We start from the raw sequence: 7,817 nt of genomic DNA, 5'->3' as shown, positions 1-7,817 counted from the left end.
CAGTATCCTATAATACTCTCTTTTCGGTCTCGTATCCTGAACTGACGCACCCTTCACAACATTAGTAGACATTATTTCATAGATTCTATTTCAATGCACTTCCTGATATTGTATAATAATACGAGAATATCTTGAGCATGTTTTACCTCCTAACATCACTAATGAGTATCGTTGTTCTAAGACGTCTTTCTGGAATTAAAGCCATCTACTGGAACCTACTGAGCTGACGACTACAACGGTATAGTACTATTGAAGTAAGCAACCTACTATTTGCCGCTTCTTACTCGTAGCCGATATTATTCATATATATCTGTAATCTTGCCGATACAGCAGACGACGCCTTCGGGTTACCCTGAATAGGGGTTTGCCAAGATGACACTATTGTTGATTGGTCGCGAAAGGTGAGTTGACTTAGGGTGGAAGGCGTGAGATGTGAGGTGAAAATATAGGTCCAAATTGCTTTTTCTTCACGTTGATATAACAGCCACAAACAGGATCGTTGAACCGCCAAAGTACTCGTAACATTTTCACCGTCATCGCTTCATTGTGTGGGTACGTTATACAAAACCAGGTATTATATCAGAGCTCTGGCAAAACGGAGTGAAACGAGCCGGAACAGAAAAAGATGGAGACAGATCTCGCGGCTAGAAGCCGTTGAGATAGAACAAGGCAGATACGAGCTGTGTAAGAGAGGGGCTTCTGCAACCGCCTGCCGTACGTTGCAGTGTGCGGAAGTGGGTGTCGAACACCGCGGTTGGTAAATGCGGGCCCGGGGGGCACAATCTCAGCCACGGAGCATGTCTCGACCACCGTGCTAGCCTTGGTTGACTGTAGGCTCGCTTGATCGGTTCGGTTGGGCCTTACTTAGCCTTGCCTTTGGCGTCGGCATCAATTCTGTATGCTGAATGGTTCCGTGTGTGTATGTTCCACCAGTCACCGGTCCTTTAACCATCCTTCCGGTAAGTAGCATCCAATCATCGCAAATCCCTAGTGGCCTTTGGATCGCAAATGTATCCCTTAGCCAGGTAACGAGCCGGCAGCCTGCACATCTTCCAGCATGACCCGCGTTTTCTCACCAGTCAACTAATCCTCGTGGCGATTCTCCCTTCTCCTCGTCGCTTGCTGGCGTCAGTTGTACTGGGTTACACGCGAGAGACGGTATGAGCACAATTCTATTCCATCGTGGTCCCTCTTTCACTACTCAGTCCTAGTTACTCACCCGTAGCTTTGAAAACCCAGGCTTTTCTGCAGAACTCATTAGAGAGAAGGGGGTATAGAAGATCTTTGCGGCTCGGGCAGTCCTTTCTGCAATTGTAGCCTCCGCCGCACTGATCCATCGAGCCATAGCCTAGACGCGCACGGCCTTTGAGACGGTGATATGACCCGCCAAAGCCTGTAAGTCACCTTAGTGGTCCAAGCGAAACTGTGTCTCTGTCGCTCGCTGTCATTTCTATCGGTTTCGGACCAATAGGAATTTGAGTGTGAAGATACATCGTTTTTGCTGCCCTCGGCTTCATTGACACATATTGTATTTCTTACGTCCCATGCCGCATGGCGTACACACTTGCGTAGGAGTATAACCCGCATCGACGCGGCGATGGTCGCAACGACGACATCAACGCCAAATAGGCACAATAACTAGCTACCTTCCATATTGTCAAAAGTATAAAATTCTAGTATAATCGATCTGCAGTACTAAATTGCTGTAAACGGCAATAGGATGGAAAAATATGCACTAGTCTGTCCGCCTCCCTATGGATCTGTCTACTTTTAAAGGCTAACAATTCACTGGCTTCTTGTTATATAAGACACCATCGATCAAATGTATGTTCTTTTTTTTTGCACAGATATGTTGCAAATCAGTTGGAAGGTGCCTGTCTAGTGTTCGTTCTCTGTATGAGCATGTAAAATTAGATTAAAGAACGACAAGTCGTCGTTTGGCACCTGGACAAATACACTAAAACCCTCCTAGCACCCCCTCCCCGCTACTTCTAGAACAGTTCAAAGTCGAAAGTGGAATTAACACTATATACTGTGGAAAGAATAGTTGATACCTACGATCTGAGATTTCCATTAAGCGTACGAATAAATGGTGGGCGATATAGATACATGCTTTATCCGTTCTATTCTAGAGAATCGTCTACATTGATTGGCGAAACCACTGCTCCTAAAATCCGCATAGCTCATTTGAGACAGCGTTGAATAGGGTTAGTTGAAAAATACGTCATCCCAACTGGCTTTTGCTTTTAGTAAGCTGGGCGGCCTTTACTGTATTTGAACAAATGTAATAATGATAGCAGAGCGTAAATGATGTCATCTTTTATCTGCTATTTTTCTCACGCTGTTATCGTATTCTACTGGTGGCAGAAAAGGCCGGGTCCTACTTTCAATCCTGTACATAATACTAATGAACGCAGTAGTTGTATTAGAGAATTTAGCAAAGCTTGTTAGAGTAAACATTGTTAATGCTTCAGACTTGTTTTGAAAAAGGTGGACCTCAGACATCTTTGACAACGAAAGCGTTTATCAAAAAAAGAAGTTTCAGCATACTTTCTATGAAAAAAACGAATGCCGACGTTAGTCTTCAGCTTCGTGGTATTACCAAATAGGGAATACGAAAAATTCACGATTAAAAGTTAGTAAACTTCAGTGGCGTAGACGCGCGATCCCTAAATCTATTTTCCCGCCTTTTCTCAACTGTCAAACGCAGCAAATACCCCCTAGTTTCCATTCAGTGACGTACCGTAGCTACCCTGCTAGTGTCGCATAGAACCATGCTTTGAGAGCATTAGCACCAGTTTTTTCATTTATGTGTCCTCGATCAAACAAAGGAGTGGCTGGAGCAGCAACACGAGAGAGCAGGAAGCTTTGCCTGTTTGCTTCCCGGCGTGTCTTGACTGTCGGGCTGTATATGTACATGTATTTTAGTTATTGGTTTGCCAGGCTGCTGACCGGGTAGCGTAGCGCGTTGGCCAATAGAGGGCAACGCTTTGTGCAAGAAGAAAGAACAACAGAGCGCCCTCGCACTCTCGTCTTTTTCTGGGAGACTCAGTCAAATTGCCGCTTGCTCATTCTCGGCTTAAGGGGTTCGTCAGGCGTATGTAGCAACGGTAGTAGCCAGTAAGTAGGGGAGGCGAGAAGAAGGACGAGCTGAGAGGAGGTTCAATTTAACCCCACAAGGCGAATGGTAAACGACCGGAGGAGAGACAAACAACCGTGAGAGAGAACGGAAACAAGGGCAGCGAGGCAAAGCAAACTGAAGGCAGCTTTCTTTTACTGTATGGTCTAGCGGCCGTGCGACGGCCAGCTCGATAAGCGAAATCCCACTTCAGACAAACGACTTCGAAAGGTCGAAGAAGCTGCCGTGCTTTTGCTGCTACCGTTGCTGCAATTACAGCCATCGCCGCCGCAGGCGGACTCTGCTCTCGACGAGCCACCAGGGAGGCTTTCGGCAGTCAGCCGCTCGCTGGCCAATACCTTAATACTTCTGCTTTTGGCTGGTCCTGCCGTCCCCAAGATTCTCTGTTCCTGTCGAATCTCGCTTTCTGCTTTACCCCTGAAACATCCGCTCATCCCAACTTGCGCGTTCCTTGGCTCCGTTTTCTCGGCTTTTGCTACTTTCCCGCCCGCCATCGGCGCCGCCGCCGCCGCCGCCGTCATCTTGTCGTCTTACTAGGAGGCACCGACGACCACCGCTACGACCGTTACTGTTCGCTCGTATATTATGATTTGGCAAGATGACGTTTCCTCGAAGGACAGTCGCTTTGTCGCTTGGTCATCGCAACTACCCAAGCATCAGCAGTTCGTAGATAGCTTGATTCGTTGGTTGCTCGCTCGGGGGCAGGTGTACAGAGTGTGGGGCGCCTGGACACCAAAAGGCCAAGCCAAGATCCAAAGGGAGCCAGCCTGGCCATTTAACGAGATCGGAAAACCTCCAGATCCCTCGGTTACTTTAGACAGCAGTGGACAGAACAGATGCTCCTGCGGAGCTTCGGTGCTTTTCCTATAATTCGACGTTCATTGGCATCGCTTACTGCGTTGACATCGCTCGTCTCTTGACGGTAGCAGTGACCTGTGCCCGAAAGAGACAAAGAACAAGTGGGTAGCAAACTAAAGGAATGCGATTGGGGAGACATTATAGACATGTATGCTCCATTTCGGTGTCTTTGTGCATTATGTTGTATGGACGCGCGTAACGTGGCGTTCCTCAGGGAGTAGCCATGACAACGGCCACGAAGTGAGCGAGGCGCGAACGAACAACCGAACGCACGCACATCGATCTCAATTAAAAGAAAGATTCGCCGTATCGCTGCGTGTTGTCAAATCTTTACCCCCTTTGCTCGACTCTCATAGGCCTATAGTACGACCAGATGTAATTAGCAGAATACTTAGTATACCTATCTGATGACTCGAGCGGAGCCAAAATGCGTCCCGTTGACGGCCGAACCGAGGTGGGCCAAATGCGCAGATTTACAGGCCCCTTAGGAGCTTCTAGATAAACGAATAGACCGGAGATTTTTCCTAGTCATGGACAAGCACGGCCGTCACTGTGTTTTGCGGTAGGTTCGCTGGACGCTGCCAAGGTTGTTGACGACTCAAGAGCGTGCTCCAATTTTCTCCTTATCCTTGCCTATCTGCTACCTTCAACATCGAAACATAGCATTAAGCAAGTCACAATTTATCTCGAGGCAGGCCAATGCAGCCAGAGACCTGAAGGACAAAATCGACAATACATCTTTCATTTTTGTTTGGAATATTCATAAATCACATATAAGTACGTGTATCGGTGGACAAGTATAGATGATGATAAATATTTGCTAGTAATTGAAGTTTCAGATCGGCCTGTGGCTAGCTGAATGAAGAACGTCCTAATGAAGGATCGAAGACCACTCGAAAGCAGCACGTACATGAAAAATTCTAGGTAAAAAATAATGTTAAATAGGTAAAATTTGTCTGTAAGCTACGTTCATTAACATCCTACTCATACATATAGATCTATTGGTTCCCAGTGCTGTAGTAGAAACGCTCGTCATGCTTCATTACGTTTTAGAATTCTAATGTTTTTCTTAGCAATTTATACTTTTGATTTAGCACGCTACTTAGAACGTTTGCAATTCGCGGCTGTTGAGTGCGGGAACAACTTCTTTTCATATAAACAAGTATATTATTACGTTCACTATAGCAAAAAAATAAAAAAAAAAAAAAAAAACATAGGCTGAAATGGTCAGGAGATCAAGACATTTCACATAGAATACGTTATTTGATTTTGTGGAGGTCGACGGCCCCCGTATTTGAAAACAAATTGCATGCACTAATGTTTACTGGTGATATTCAATTAATCAATGGTAAAATACTGCATAGCCAAACAGTAGATCGGTGAACATTATTTCGATTTATCGAGTATAAACTACGGCAAAGGTTCATCTGTTGGTAACAAGCCACAACTGGAGCCCATTGGCAGCGGCAGAAAAGGACATCGTTCCCACACAGCAAGATTGCCAGGTAATTTTTCTTCGACTAGTAGATATGACTGAGAAGGCTCCTGGACGAATGCGCTCGACCCTTGAGTGTTTAGGACACTCTTGTGCAATATGAAATTCTGCAATAGGAAGATAGTTGCTTTGTTTTCCTGTTACAGAACAGTGTTCAATGCCATAAAAACAGGTCCATATTCTATTCAACTGATCGAGTGGAAAAGAGGGCAAGCAACGAATTCCTAGTGTCAATCTCAACAATCGTCTGTGGCGCTTAGTAGTCTGCTGGCTAATAGGGTGTAGCCGAGTACATCTAGGGATTTTCCGAGACGAAGCCAAATATATGGAAACGACATGTTGGGTAAGCGGCTCATAGGAACAAACTCGCTACCCAGCTTCTTGTACATCAGTAGCATCGTGTCGTCCTTGACGTAAAACGATTTCGCCTTGACAACAGACCAAATCGAAGCCTAGCTACCATGATCGTATTAAGCACACAATTATCATACTAGCAACTAGTAAACGCTACACTTGGTTGGGATCGATGGAAGTTTACCTAGTACGGGCAGACTAAGTGGTTGCCATGATGGCGCAGTGTGGTTGCCTACGATATTTAAGCACGTCTGGAATGGCCCTTAAGTACATCTGGAAAACCAAGCGTAGACATACTTTGTCCCCTGCTGTAATTTTCTACAGGATCGAACGTAGACGTAAGGAAAAAGCAGGCTAAACAAGACCGGCATATTGTAACGTAGGTGGCGTCCATAGCTCCATGAAACGATCAACTCAAGTGTTCGTTAGCATAGTACGTTCTTTGTGATATAGACGCCAGAATTCGCAACTTACTTACGCAGTCGATGATTGAACTTACAATAGGGAAAAGGAAAGCAGGCGAGTTTTTTTTGACGTATTTGAAAAAAAAAAATTATCCGTAACTACGATAACCTGTTGGCTTTGAACTTCATGGAATCGTTGTAATTACATGTTTTTATTACTCCTTATCAATTACTTAGCTTGGTCCTGTTGACGAATGGACAATTTGTTGTCAGTCGATATTGCGCGACGACAACAGATTATGTATAAAATGATTATTTTTAAAGTAACCCTGTTCAGTCTGCTGTTTGCGTGCGTTTGTTTCTCTATCGCCGCTTTTTTTGTTCGTTCACTTTTTTGAGTTATGTTTAGAATTAGGACTCGGCGAAATTTTTTGAACGGAACACAACAGGCTTATCAGCGTCCGAAACGAAACCAGCCCCAATAGCAGATAGTAGCATGTTGCAAGCGTTTGCTCGCCGATTCAGTAGCACTCGAAAATAGCGTCTAGCTATTATCCGATAACGATTTCCTCTCCAGGTTCTCGTTCCTTGCTTCTAGCCGTATCGTTCGTCCACTCCAAAAGTCCCACTTCTTCGAACATGTTACAATAGAGGTAAACTGGTTTGCTTTTTCTGTGACTGCTGTGGCCAAACTAACGAAAAATGCTAGTATGGCATGTTGGATGGTCGTGGGGGTATGGTGGTTTTAAATAATTACGGCGGTACGGAAAACCCCGACGGAACTTAAGGCACAATATGTGTAAATACCTGTGTTCTATAAACACCGTATATCCTCTGCGGCAAACCCATTACCAATGAAACCGAGCAGGATGAATTCGCGCCTGGTGACCTCCATTGGGTATTACAGCATTAGAGGATCAGCGGTATTGATAACGACAAAACGGTAACGTATTTCCTAGGTGTATTGGCTGGAACGGACGAATCGCGAAAAAAGAAACCAGCAAGCTGAAAAGCTACGTTCGAACGCTGACCTGTCGTCGGAATATGATCGGACGCCGACCTCGATATCCTGCGGACACTGCGATAAACTATAGTTTCACATTAAAGCTATAATATGCGTTTACTTATCAAAACTTCTATAACCACGGTTTGAACCTACATTACTTTGTCGGCAAAAGCGGAAAAAGAGAGCGGAACGTAAAGCTAAATTGAGCAAATGTTCTCAGGGCCCGCCACAGTACCACGCCAGTTAACTTATTTTAAAGGGCTTGTAATCTTATCAAGCAGACAGCGGGCGATGGTAGTGCATACAACAAAACACTTAATCGGATTTTCTCAGTCTTCAGTCAGCACCTTTTCAGTGAAGCTTTACCAAACGTTAACAAATGCCGGGGAGGCTAGTTTTAACTTGGCGACCTCTGTCAGTTCCACAAAAGTTCTGTCGTACCTATTCTCCTACACGATCACGTTACTGAGCTAAGCAACTTAGTCTATATACAGAAACAGGCATTATATAATACGTTTTCCTAGCGAGCGTTTCTCTCTATTCCTACGTCAATGTTCAATC

The sequence above is a fragment of the Varroa destructor genome, unplaced genomic scaffold (assembly GCF_002443255.2).
Source record: "Varroa destructor unplaced genomic scaffold, Vdes_3.0 BEIS01000006.1, whole genome shotgun sequence".
Lineage (NCBI taxonomy): Eukaryota > Metazoa > Arthropoda > Arachnida > Mesostigmata > Varroidae > Varroa > Varroa destructor.
Note: the sequence above shows the minus strand (reverse complement) of the source record.